The sequence below is a fragment of the Somniosus microcephalus genome, chromosome 4 (genome assembly GCF_052327205.1).
Source record: "Somniosus microcephalus isolate GS21.2 chromosome 4, FLI_Smic_1.0, whole genome shotgun sequence".
Lineage (NCBI taxonomy): Eukaryota > Metazoa > Chordata > Chondrichthyes > Squaliformes > Somniosidae > Somniosus > Somniosus microcephalus.
The window spans coordinates 246,084,135-246,098,240 of NC_140990.1; positions in this window are offsets into that span (position 1 = coordinate 246,084,135).

The window sequence follows — 14,106 nt, forward strand, 5'->3', positions numbered from 1 at the left end:
TCTCTTTCCCCTATCTCTCTTTCCCCCAATCTCTCTTTCCCAATCTCTCTTCCCCAATCTCTCTTTCCCCATCTCTCTTTCCCCAATCTCTCTTTCCCCCAATCTTTCTTTCTCCAATCTCTCTTTCCCCAATCTCTCTTTCCCCCAATCTCACTTTCCCCAATCTCTCTTCCCCCAATCTCTCTTTCCCCCAATCTCTCTTTCCCCATCTCTCTTTCCCCCTATCTCTCTTTCCCCTATCTCTCTTCCCCCAATCTCCCTTTCGCCAATCTGTCTTTCCCCTATCTCTCTTTCCCCTATCTCTCTTTCCCCCAATCTCTCTTTCCCAATCTCTCTTTCCCCATCTCTCTTTCCCCATCTCTCTTTCCCCCAATCTCTCTGTCCCCAATCTCTCTTTCCCCAATCTCTCTTTCCCCAATCTCTCTTTCCCCCAATCTCTCTTTCCCCAATCTCTCTTTCCCCAATCCCTCTTTCCCCAATCTCTCTTTCCCCAACCTCTCTTTCCCCAATCTCTCTTTCCCCCATCTCTCTGTCCCCAATCTCTCTTTCCCCCAATCTCTCTTTCCCCAATCACTCTTTCCCCAATCTCTCTTTCCCCCAATCTCTCTTTCCCCAATCTCTCTTTCGCCCAACCTCTCTTTCCCCCAACCTCTCTTCCCCCAATCTCTCTTTCCCCCAATCTCTCTTTTCCCCAATCTCTCCCCATCTCTCTTTCCCCAATCTCTCTTTCCCAAACTCTCTTTCCCCAATCTCTCTTTCCCCCCAATCTCTCTGTCCCCAGTCTCTCTTTCCCCAATCGCTCTTTCCCCAATCTCTCTTTCCCCAATCTCTCTTTCCCCAATCTCTCTTTCCCCAATCTCTCTTTCCCCAATCTCTCTGTCCCCAATCCCTCTTTCCCCAATCTCTCTTTCCCCAATCTCTCTTTCCCCAATCTCTCTTTCCCCCAAACTCTCTTTCCCCCAATCTCTCTTTCCCCCAATCTCTCTTTCTCCCAATCTCTCTTTCCCCATTCTCTCTTTCCCCCAATCTCTCTTTCCCCGCAATCTCTCTTTCCCCCAGTCTCCCTTTCCCCAATCTCCCTTTCCCCAATCTCTCTTTCCCCCAATCTCTCTTTCCCCCAATCTCTCTTTCCCCATCTCTCTTTCCCCCTATCTCTCTTTCCCCCTATCTCTCTTTCCCCCAATCTCTCTTTCCCCAATCTTTCTTTCCCCAATCTCTCTTTCCCCATCTCTCTTTCCCCAATCTCTCTTTCCCCCAATCTTTCTTTCTCCCAACCTCTCTTTCCCCAATCTCTCTTTCCCCAATCTCTCTTTCCCCCAATCTCTCTTTCCCCCAATCTCTCTTTCCCCCAATCTCTCTTTCCCCCAATCTCCCTTTCCCCAATCTCTCTTCCCCCAATCTCTCTTTCCCCCCAATCTCTCTTTCCCCCATCTCTCTTTCCCCATCTCTCTTTCCCCCAATCTCTCTTTCCCCCTATCTCTCTTTCCCCAATCTCTCTTTCCCCCAATCTCTCTTACCCCCAATCTGTCTGTCCCCAATCTCTCTTTCCCCCAATCTCTCTTTCCCAAATCTCTCTTTCCCCCAATCTCTCTTTCCCCCAATCTCTCTTTCTGCCAATCTCTCTTTCCCCCAATCTCTCTTTCCCCAATCTCTCTTTCCCCAATCTCTCTTTCCCCATCTCTCTTTCCCCAATCTCTCTTCCCCCAATCTTTCTTTCTCCCAATCTCTCTTTCCCCAATCTCTCATTCCCCAATCTCTCTTTCCCCAATCTCCCTTTCCCAATCTCTCTTCCCCAATCTCTCTTTCCCCATCTCTCTTTCCCCCATCTCTCTTTCCCCCATCTCTCTTTCCCCCATCTCTCTTCACCCATCTCTCTTTCCCCCAATCTCCCTTTCCCCAATCTCTCTTTCCCCCTATCTCTCTTTCCCCCAGTCTCTCTTTCCCCCAATCTCTCTTACCCCCAATCTGTCTGTCTCTAATCTCTCTTTCCCCCAATCTCTCTTTCCCAAATCTCTCTTTCCCCAATCTCTCTTTCCGCCAATCACTCTTTCCCCCAATCTCTCCTTCCCCAATCTCTCCCCAATCTCTCTTTTCCCAATCTCTCTTTCCCCCAATCTCTCTTTCCCCAATCTCTTCCCCCAATCTCTCTTTCCCCAATCTCTCTTTCCCCCAATCTCTCTTTCCCCCAATCTCTCTTTCCCCCAATCTCTCTTTCCCCCAATCTCTCTTTCTGCCAATCTCTCTTTCCCCAATCTCTCTCCCCAATCTCTCTTTCCCCCAATCTCTCTTTCCCCCAATCTCTCTTTCCCCCAATCTCTCTTTCCCAATCTCTCTTTCCCCATCTCTCTTTCCCGACCTCTCTTTCCCCAATCTCTCTTTCCCCCAATCTCTCTTTCCCCCAATCTTTCTTTCCCCACAACCTCTCTTCCCCCAATCTCTCTTTCCCCAATCTCTCTTTCCCCAATCTCTCTTTCCCCCCATCTCTCTTTCCCCAATCTCTCTTTCCCCCAATCTCTCTTTCCCCAATCTCTCTTTCCCCAATCTCTCTTTCCCCAATCTCTCTTTCCCCCAATCTCTCTTTCCCCAATCTCTCTTTCCCCAATCTCTCTTTCCCCCAATCTCTCTTCCCCCAATCTCTCTTTCCCCCAATCTCTCTTTCGCCAATCTCTCATTCCCCAATCTCTCTCTCGCCCAATCTCTCTTTCCCCCAACCTCTCTTTCCCCCAATCTCTCTTTCCCCAATCTCACTTTTCCCTAATCTCTCCCCATCTCTCTTTCCCCAATCTCTCTTTCCCCAAACTCTCTTTCCCCAATCCCTCTTTCCCCCAATCTCTCTTACCCCCAATCTCTCTTTCCCCAATCTCTCTTTCCCCAATCTTCTCTTTCCCCAATCTCTCTGTCCCCAATCTCTCTTTCCCCAATCTCTCTTTCCCCAATCTCTCTTTCCCCCAATCTCTCTTTCCCCAATCTCTCTTTCTCCCAATCTCTCTTTCCCCAATCTCTCTTTCTCCAATCTCTCTTTCCCCCCAATCTCTCTTTCCCCCAATCTCTCTATCCCCCAATCTCCCTTTCCCCAATCTCTCTTTCCCCCATCTCTCTTTCCCCCAATCTCTCTTTTCCCAATCTCTCTTTCCCCCTATCTCTCTTTCCCCCTATCTCTCTTTCCCCAATCTCTCTTTACCCAATCTCTCTTTCCCCCAATCTCTCTTTCCCCAATCTCTCTTTCCCCAATCTCTCTTTCCCCAATCTCTCTTTCCCCCAATCTCTCTTTGCCCAATCTCTCTTTCTCCAATCTCTCTTTCCCCAATCTCTCTTTCCCCCATCTCTCTTTCCCCAATCTCTCTTTCCCCCAATCTCTCTGTCCCCAATCTCTCTTTCCCCAATCTCTCTTTCCCCAATCTCTCTTTCGCCCAACCTCTCTTTCCCCCAACCTCTCTTTCCCCCAATCTCTCTTTCCCTCAATCTCTCTTTTCCCCAATCTCTCCCCATCTCTCTTTCCCCAATCTCTCTTTCTAAAACTCTCTTTCCCCCAATCTCTCTTTCCCCCAATCTCTCTGTCCCCAATCTCTCTTTCCCCAATCTCTCTTTCCCCAATCTCTCTTTCCCCAATCTCTCTTTCCCAATCTCTCTGTCCCCAATCTCTCTTTCCCCAATCTCTCTTTCCCCAATCTCTCTTTCCCCAATCTCTCTTTCCCCCAATGTCTCTTTCCCCCATCTCTCTTTCTCCCAATCCCTCTTTCCCCAATCTCTCTTTCCCCCAATTTCTCTTTCCCCCAATCTCTCTTTCCCCCATTCTCTCTTTCCCGCAATCTCTCTTTCCCCCAATCTCCCTTTCCCCCAATCTCCCTTTCCCCAATCTCTCTTTCCCCCATCTCTCTTTCCCCCAATCTCTCTTTCCCCCATCTCTCTTTCCCCCATCTCTCTTTCCCCCTATCTCTCTTTCCCCCAATCTCTCTTTCCCCAATCTCTCTTTCCCCATCTCTCTTTCCCCAATCTCTCTTTCCCCAATCTTTCTTTCTCCCAATCTCTCTTTCCCCAATCTCTCTTTCCCCCCAATCTCACTTTCCCCAATCTCTCTTCCCCCAATCTCTCTTTCCCCCATCTCTCTTTCCCCATCTCTCTTTCCCCCTATCTCTCTTTCCCCTAGCTCTCTTCCCCCAATCTCCCTTTCGCCAATCTCTCTTTCCCCCTATCTCTCTTTCCCCCTATCTCTCTTTCCCCCAATCTCTCTTTCCCCAATCTCTCTTTCCCCAATCTCTCTTTCCCCATCTCTCTTTCCCCATCTCTCTTTCCCCATCTCTCTTTCCCCCAATCTCTCTGTCCCCAATCTCTCTTTCCCCAATCTCTCTTTCCCCAATCTCTCTTTCCCCCAATCTCTCTTTCCCCCCATCTCTCTTTCCCCCAATCTCTCTTTCCCCAATCCCTCTTTCCCCCAATCTCTCTTTCCCCAATCTCTCTTTCCCCATCTCTCTGTCCCCAATCTCTCTTTCCCCCAATCTCTCTTTCCCCAATCATTATTTCCCCAATCTCTCTTTCCCCCAATCTCTCTTTCCCCAATCTCTCTTTCGCCCAACCTCTCTTTCCCCCAACCTCTCTTCCCCCAATCTCTCTTTCCCCAATCTCTCTTTTCCCCAATCTCTCCCCATCTCTCTTTCCCCAATCTCTCTTTCCCAAACTCTCTTTCCCCTATCTCTCTTTCCCCAATCTCTCTGTCCCCAGTCTCTCTTTCCCCAATCGCTCTTTCCCCAATCTCTCTTTCCCCAATCTCTCTTCCCCAATCTCTCTTTCCCCAATCTCTCTGTCCCCAATCACTCTTTCCCCAATCTCTCTTTCCCCCAATCTCTCTTTCCCAATCTCTCTTTCCCCCAATCTCTCTTTCCCCCCAATCTCTCTTTCCCCCAATCTCTCTTTCTCCCAATCTCTCTTTCCCCATTCTCTCTTTCCCCCAATCTCTCCTTTCCCCCCAATCTCTCTTTCCCCCAATCTCTCTTTCCCTAATCTCTCTTTCCCCCAATCTTTCTTTCTCCCAACCTCTCTTTCCCCAATCTCTCTTTCCCCCAATCTCCCTTTCCCCAATCTCTCTTTCCCCCAATCTCTCTTTCCCCCAATCTCTCTTTCCCCATCTCTCTTTCCCCCTATCTCTCTTTCCCCCTATCTCTCTTTCCCCAATCTTTCTTTCCCCAATCTCTCTTTCCCCATCTCTCTTTCCCCAATCTCTCTTTCCCCCAATCTTTCTTTCTCCCAACCTCTCTTTCCCCAATCTCTCTTTCCCAATCTCTCTTTCCCCCAATCTCTCTTTCCCCCAATCTCTCTTTCCCCAATCTCTCTTTCCCCCAATCTTTCTTTCTCCCCAACCTCTCTTTCCCCAATCTCTCTTTCCCCCAATCTCTCTTTCCCCCAATCTCTCTTTCCCCCAATCTCTCTTTCCCTAATCTCTCTTTCCCCAATCTCTCTTTCCCCAATCTCTCTTTCCCCCAATCTCTCTTTCCCCAATCTCTCTTTCCCCAATCTCTCTTTCCCCAATCTCTCTTTCCCCAATCTCTCTTTCCCCAATCTCTCTTTCCGCAATCTCTCTTTCCGCAATCTCTCTTTCCCCCAATCTCTCTTTCCCCAAATCTCTCTTTCCCCAAATCTCTCTTTCCCCAATCTCTCTTTCCCCAATCTCTCTTTCCCAATCTCTCTTTCCCCCAATCTCTCTTTCCCCCAATCTCTCTTTCCCCCAATCTCTCTTTCCCCCAATCTCCCTTTCCCCAATCTCTCTTCCCCCCAATCTCTCTTTCCCCCAATCTCTCTTTCCCCCAATCTCTCTTTCCCCATCTCTCTTTCCCCCTATCTCTCTTTCCCCCAATCTCCCTTTCCCCAATCTCCCTTTCCCCAATCTCTCTTTCCCCCCTATCTCTCTTTCCCCCAATATCTCTTCCCCCCAATCTCTCTTTCCCCTATCTCTCTTTCCCCCAATCTCTCTTTCCCCAATCTCTCTTTCCCCAATCTCTCTTTCCCCAATCCCTCTGTCCCCAATCTCTCTTTCCCCAATCTCTCTTTCCCCAATCTCTCTTCCCCCAATCTCTCTTTCCCCAATCCCTCTTTCCCCAATCTCTCTTTCCCCAATCTCTCTTTCCCCAATCTCTCTTTCCCCATCTCTCTGTCCCCAATCTCTCCTTCCCCCAATCTCTCTTCCCCAATCTCTCTTTCCCCATCTCTCTGTCCCCAATCTCTCCTTCCCCCAATCTCTCTTTCCCCAATCACTCTTTCCCCAATCTCTCTTCCCCAATCACTCTTTCCCCAATCTCTCTTTCCCCCAATCTCTCTTTCCCCCAATCTCTCTTTCCCCCAATCTCTCTTTCCCCAATTTCTCTTTCCCCCAATCTGTCCCCCAATCTCTCTTTCCCCAATCTCTCTTTCCCCCAATCTCTCTTACCCCAATTTCTCTTTCCCTTATTTCTCTTTCCCCAATCTCGCTTTCCCCAATCTCTCTTTCCCCCAATCTCTCCCCATTCTCTCTTTCCCCAATCTCTCTTTCCCCCAATCTCTCTTTCCCCCAATCTCTCTTTCCCCAATCTCTTTCTCCCAATCGCTCTTTACCCAATCCCTCTTTCCCCCAATCTCTCTTCCCCATCTCTCTTTCCCCCAATCTCTCTTTCCCCAATCTCTCTCCCCAATCTCTCTTTCCCCAATCTCTCTCCCCAATCTCTCTTTTCCCCAATCTTTCTTTCCCCAATCCCTCTTTCCCCCAATCTCTCTTTCCCCCAATCTCTCTTTCCCCATCTCCCTTTTCCCCAATCTCTCCCCCAATCTCTCTTACCCCCAATCTCTCTTTCCCCAATCTCTCTTTCCCCAATCTCTCTTTCCTCAATCTCTCTGTCCCCAATCTCTCTTTCCCTAATCTCTCTTTCCCCAATCTCTCTTTCCCCAATCTCTCTTTCCCCCAATCTCTCTTTCCCCCAATCTCTCTTTCCCCAATCTCTCTTTCCCCAATCTCTCTTTCCCCAATCTCTCTTTCCCCAATCTCTCTTTCCGCAATCTCTCTTTCCGCAATCTCTCTTTCCCCCAATCTCTCTTTCCCCAAATCTCTCTTTCCCCAAATCTCTCTTTCCCCAATCTCTCTTTCCCCAATCTCTCTTTCCCCAATCTCTCTTTCCCCCATCTCTCTTTCCCCAATCGCTCTTTCCCCAATCTCTCTTTCCCCCAATCTCTCTTTCCCCACTCTCTCTGTCCCCAATCTCTCTTTCCCCAATCTCTCTTTCCCCAAATCTCTCTTTCCCCAATCTCTCTTTCCCCAATCTCTCTTTCCCCAATCTCTCTTTCCCCCAATCTCTCTGTCCCCCATCTCTCTTTCCCCAATCTCTCTTTCCCCATCTCTCTTTCCCCAATCTCTCTGTCCCCAATCTCTCTTTCCCCCAATCTCTCTTTCCCCAATCTCTCTTACCCCCAATCTGTCTGTCCCCAATCTCTCTTTCCCCAATCTCTCTTTCCCCAATCTCTCTTTCCCCAATCTCTCTTTCCCCAATCTCTCTTTCCCCCAATCTCTCTTTCCCCCAATCTCTCTTTCCCCAATCTCTCTTTCCCCAATCTCTCTTTCCCCCAATCTCTCTTTCCCCCCAATCTCTCTTTCCCCAATCTCTCTTTCCCCAATCTCTCTTTCCCCAATCTCTCTTTTCCCCAATCTCTCCCCCAAACTCTCTTTCCCCAATCTCTCTTTCCCCCAATCTCTCTTTCCCCCAATCTCTCTTTCCCCCAATCTCTCTTTCCCCATCTCTCTTTCCCCCTATCTCTCTTTCCCCCTGTCTCTCTTTCCCCCAATCTCTCTTCCCCAATCTTTCTTTCCCCAATCTCTCTTTCCCCATCTCTCTTTCCCCAATCTCTCTTTCCCCCAATCATGCTTTCTCCCAACCTCTCTTTCCCCAATCTCTCTTTCCCCCAATCTCTCTTTCCCCCAATCTCTCTTTCCCCCAATCTCCCTTTCCCCAATCTCTCTTCCCCCAATCTCTCTTTCCCCCAATGTCTCTTTCCCCCAATCTCTCTTTCCCCCAATCTCTCTTTCCCCATCTCTCTTTCCCCCTATCTCTCTTTCCCCATGTCTCTTTCCCCCAATCTCCCTTTCCCCAATCACCCTTTCCCCCAATCTCTCTTTCCCCTATCTCTCTTTCCCCCAATATCTCTTCCCCCCAATCTCTCTTTCCCCTATCTCTCTTTCCCCAATCTCTCTTTCCCCAATCTCTCTTTCCCCAATCTCGCTTTCCCCAATCTCTCTTTCCCCCAGCTCTCTTTCCCCAATCTCTCTTTCCCCCAATCTCTCTGTCCCCAATCTCTCTGTCCCCAATCTCTCTTTCCCCAATCTCTCTTTCCCCAATCTCTCTTTCCCCCAATCTCTCTTCCCCAATCCCTCTTTCCCCAATCTCTCTTTCCCCAATCTCTCTTTCCCCAATCTCTCTTTCCCCATCTCTCTGTCCAAATCTCTCCTTCCCCCAATCTCTCTTTCCCCAATCACTCTTTCCCCAATCTCTCTTTCCCCAATCACCTCTTTCCCCCAATCTCTCTTTCCCCAATTTCTCTTTCCCCAATCTCTCTTTCCCCATCTCTCTGTCCCAAATCTCTCCTTCCCCCAATCTCTCTTTCCCCAATCACTCTTTCCCCAATCTCTCTTACCCCCAATCTGTCTGTCCCCAATCTCTCTTTCCCCAATCTCTCTTTCCCCAATCTCTCTTTCCCCAATCTCTCTTTCCCCAATCTCTCTTTCCCCAATCTCTCTTTCCCCCAATCTCTCTTTCCCCAATCTCTCTTTCCCCAATCTCTCTTTCCCCAATCTCTCTTTCCCCCAATCTCTCTTTCCCCAATCTCTCTTTCCCCAATCTCTCTTTCCCCCAATCTCTCTTTTCCCCAATCTCTCCCCCAAACTCTCTTTCCCCAATCTCTCTTTCCCCCAATCTCTCTTTCCCCCAATCTCTCTTTCCCCCAATCTCTCTTTCCCCATCTCTCTTTCCCCCTATCTCTCTTTCCCCCTGTCTCTCTTTCCCCCAATCTCTCTTTCCCCCAATCTTTCTTTCCCCAATCTCTCTTTCCCCATCTCTCTTTCCCCAATCTCTCTTTCCCCAATCATGCTTTCTCCCAACCTCTCTTTCCCCAATCTCTCTTTCCCCCAATCTCTCTTTCCCCCAATCTCTCTTTCCCCCAATCTCCCTTTCCCCAATCTCTCTTCCCCCAATCTCTCTTTCCCCCAATGTCTCTTTCCCCCAATCTCTCTTTCCCCCAATCTCTCTTTCCCCATCTCTCTTTCCCCCTATCTCTCTTTCCCCATGTCTCTTTCCCCCAATCTCCCTTTCCCCAATCACCCTTTCCCCAATCTCTCTTTCCCCCTATCTCTCCTTCCCCCAATATCTCTTCCCCCCAATCTCTCTTTCCCCTATCTCTCTTTCCCCCAATCTCTCTTTCCCCAATCTCTCTTTCCCCAATCTCGCTTTCCCCAATCTCTCTTTCCCCCAGCTCTCTTTCCCCAATCTCTCTTTCCCCCAATCTCTCTGTCCCCAATCTCTCTGTCCCCAATCTCTCTTTCCCCAATCTCTCTTTCCCCAATCTCTCTTTCCCCCAATCTCTCTTTCCCCAATCCCTCTTTCCCCAATCTCTCTTTCCCCAATCTCTCTTTCCCCAATCTCTCTTTCCCCATCTCTCTGTCCCAAATCTCTCCTTCCCCCAATCTCTCTTTCCCCCAATCACTCTTTCCCCAATCTCTCTTTCCCCAATCACTCTTTCCCCCAATCTCTCTTTCCCCAATTTCTCTTTCCCCAATCTCTCTTTCCCCATCTCTCTGTCCCCAAATCTCTCCTTCCCCCAATCTCTCTTTCCCCAATCACTCTTTCCCCAATCTCTCTTCCCCCAATCTCTCTTTCCCCCAATCTCTCTTTCCCCAATTTCTCTTTCCCCCAATCTGTCCCCCAATCTCTCTTTCCCCAAGTCTCTCTTACCCCAATCTCTCTTTCCCCAATTTCTCTTTCCCTTATCTCTCTTTCCCCCAATCTCTCCCCATTCTCTCTTTCCCCAATCTCTCTTTCCCCCAATCTCTCTTTCCCCAATCTCTTTCTCCCAATCGCTCTTTACCCCAATCCCTCTTTCCCCCAATCTCTCTTCCCCATCTCTCTTCCCCCAATCTCTCTTCCCCAATCTCTCTCCCCAATCTCTCTTTACCCCAATCTCTCTTTCCCCCAATCTCTCTTTCCCCAATCTCTCTCCCCAATCTCTCTTTTCCCCATCTCTTTTTCCCCAATCTTTCTTTCCCCAATCCCTCTTTCCCCCAATCTCTCTTTCCCCCAATCTCTCTTTCCCCATCTCCCTTTTCCCCAATCTCTCCTCCAATCTCTCTTACCCCCAATCTCTCTTTCCCCAATCTCTCTGTCCCCAATCTCTCTTTCCCCAATCTCTCTTTCCCCAATCTCTCTTTCCCCAATCTCTCTTTCCCCAATCTCTCTTTCCCCAACCTCTCTTTCCGCAATCTCTCTTTCCGCAATCTCTCTTTCCCCCAATCTCTCTTTCCCCAAATCTCTCTTTCCCCAATCTCTCTTTCCCCAATCTCTCTTTCCCCCATACTCTCTTTCCCCAATCGCTCTTTCCCCAATCTCTCTTTCCCCAATCTCTCTTTCCCCAATCTCTCTTTCCCCAAATCTCTCTTTCCCCAATCTCTCTTTCCCCAATCTCTCTTTCCACAATCTCTCTTTCCCCCAATCTTTCTATCCCCCATCTCTCTTTCCCCAATCTCTCTTTCCCCCATCTCTCTTTCCCCAATCTCTCTGTCCCCAATCTCTCTTTCCCCCCAATCTCTCTTTCCCCAAATCTCTCTTTCCCCAATCTCTCTTTCCCCAATCTCTCTTTCCACAATCTCTCTTTCCCCCAATCTCTCTATCCCCCATCTCTCTTTCCCCAATCTCTCTTTCCCCCATCTCTCTTTCCCCAATCTCTCTGTCCCCAATCTCTCTTTCCCCCCAATCTCTCTTTCCCCAATCTCTCTTACCCCCAATCTGTCTGTCCCCAATCTCTCTTTCCCCAATCTCTCTTTCCCCAATCTCTCTTTCCCCAATCTCTCTTTCCCCAATCTCTCTTTCCCCAATCTCTCTTTCCCCAATCTCTCTTTTCCCCAATCTCTCTTTCCCCAATCTCTCTTTCCCCAATCTCTCTTTCCCCCAATCTCTCTTTCCCCAATCTCTCTTTCCCCCAATCTCTCTTTCCCCAATCTCTCTTTCCCCCAATCTCTCTTTTCCCCAATCTCTCCCCCAAACTCTCTTTCCCCAATCTCTCTATCCCCAATCTCTCTATCCCCAATCTCTCTTTTCCGCTATCTCTCCCCAATCTCTCTTTCCCTAATCTCGCTTTCCCCCAATCTCGCTTTCCCCAATCTCGCTTTCCCCAATCTCTCTTTCCCCCAATCTCTCCCCCATTCTCTCTTTCCCCAATCTCTCTTTCCCCAATCTCTCTTTCCCCAATCTCTTTCTCCCAATCGCTCTTTACCCCAATCCCTCTTTCCCCCAATCTCTCTTTCCCCCAATCTCTCTTTCCCCCAATCTCTCTTTCCCCAATCTCTCTCCCCAATCTCTCTTTACCCCAATCTCTCTTTCCCCAATCTCTCTCCCCAATCTCTCTTTCCCCAATCTCTCTTTCCCCAATCTCTCTTTCCCCAATCTCTCTTTCCCCAATCTCTCTTTCCCCAATCTCTCTTTCCCCAATCTCTCTTTCCCCCAATCTCTCTTTCCCCAATCTCTCTTTCCCCAATCTCTCTTTCCCCAATCTCTCTTTCCCCAATCTCTCTTTCCCCAATCTCTCTTTCCCCCCAATCTCTCTTTCCCCAATCTCTCTTTCCCCCAATCTCTCTTTCCCCCAATCTCTCTTTTCCCCAATCTCTCCCCCAAACTCTCTTTCCCCAATCTCTCTATCCCCAATCTCTCTATCCCCAATCTCTCTATCCCCAATCTCTCTTTTCCGCTATCTCTCCCCCAATCTCTCTTTCCCCAATCTCGCTTTCCCCCAATCTCGCTTTCCCCAATCTCGCTTTCCCCAATCTCTCTTTCCCCCAATCTCTCCCCCATTCTCTCTTTCCCCAATCTCTCTTTCCCCCAATCTCTCTTTCCCCAATCTCTTTCTCCCAATCGCTCTTTACCCCAATCCCTCTTTCCCCCAATCTCTCTTTCCCCATCTCTCTTTCCCCCAATCTCTCTTTCCCCAATCTCTCTCCCCAATCTCTCTTTACCCCAATCTCTCTTTCCCCCAATCTCTCTTTCCCCAATCTCTCTCCCCAATCTCTCTTTCCCCCAATCTCTTTTTCCCCAGTCTCTCTTTCCCCAATCCCTCTTTCCCCAATCTCTCTTTCCCCATCTCCCTTTTCCCCAATCTCTCCCCCAATCTCTCTTACCCCCAATCTCTCTTTCCCCAATCTCTCTTTCCCCAATCTCTCTTTCCCCAATCTCTCTTTCCCCAATCTCTCTTTCCCCCAATCTCTCTTCCCCCAATCTCTCTTTCCCCAATCTCTCTTTCCCCAATCTCTCTTTCCCCAATCTCTCTTTCCCCAATCTCTCTTTCCCCCAATCTCTCTTTCCCCAAATCTCTCTTTCCCCAATCTCTCTTTCCCCAATCTCTCTTTCCCCAATCTCTCTTTCCCCCAATCTCTCTGTCCCCCATCTCTCTTTCCCCAATTGCTCTTTCCCCCACCTCTCTTTCCCCCAATCTCTCTTTCCCCAAATCTCTCTTTCCCCAATCTTTCTTTCCGCAATCTCTCTTTCCCCAATCTCTCTTTCCCCCAATCTCTCTGTCCCCCATCTCTCTTTCCCAATCTCTCTTTCCCCAATCTCTCTTTCCCCCATCTCTCTTTCCCCAATCTCTCTGTACCCAATCTCTCTTTCCCCCAATCTCTCTTTCCCCAATCTCTCTTACCCCCAATCTGTCTGTCCCCAATCTGTCTGTCCCCAATCTCTCTTTCCCCAATCTCTCTTTCCCCAATCTCTCTTTCCCCAATCTCTCTTGCCCCAATCTCTCTTGCCCCAATCTCTCTTTCCCCAATCTCTCTTTCCCCCAATCTCTCCCCCAAACTCTCTTTCCCCAATCTCTCTTTCCCCAATCTCTCTATCCCCAATCTCTCTTTTCCGCTATCTCTCCCCCAATCTCTCTTTCCCCAATCTCTCTTTCCCCAATCTCTCTTTCCCCCAATCTCTCTTTCCCCCAATCTCTCTTTCCCCAATATCTCATTCCCCAATCTCTCTTTCCCCCAATCTCTCTTTCCCCAATCTCTCTTTCCTCCAATCTCTCTGTCCCCAGTCTCTCTGTCCCTAATCTCTGTTTTCCACAATCTCTCCCCCAGTCTCTCTTTCCCCAATCTCTCTTTCCCCCAATCTCTCTTTTCCCCAATCTCTCTTTCCCAATCTCTCTTTCTCCAATCTCTCTCTTTCCCCAATCTCTCTTTCCCCAATGTCTCTGTACCCAGTCTCTCTTTCCCCAATCTCTCTTTCCCCAATCTCTCTTACCCCCAATCTGTCTGTCCCCAATCTGTCTGTCCCCAATCTCTCTTTCCCCAATCTCTCTTTCCCCAATCTCTCTTTCCCCAATCTCTCTTTCCCCCAATCTCTCCCCCAAACTCTCTTTCCCCAATCTCTCTTTCCCCAATCTCTCTATCCCCAATCTCTCTTTTCCGCTATCTCTCCCCCAATCTCTCTTTCCCCAATCTCTCTTTCCCCAATCTCTCTTTCCCCCAATCTCTCTTTCCCCCAATCACATTTTCCCCAATATCTCTTTCCCCCAATCTCTCTTTCCCCAATCTCTCTTTCCTCCAATCTCTCTGTCCCCAATCTCTCTTTCCCTCAATCTCTCTTTCCCCAATCTTTCTTTCCTCCAATCTCTCTATTCCCAATCTTTCTTTTCCCCAGTCTCTCTGTCCCTAATCTCTGTTTTCCACAATCTCTCCCCCAGTCTCTCTTTCCCCAATCTCTCTTTCCCCCAATCTCTCTTTTCCCCAATCTCTCTTTCCCCAATCTCTCTTTCTCCAATCTCTCTCTTTCCCCAATCTCTCTTTCCCCAATCTCTCTTTCCCCCAATCTCTCCTTCCCCCAATCTCTCTTTCCCCCAATCTCTCTGTCC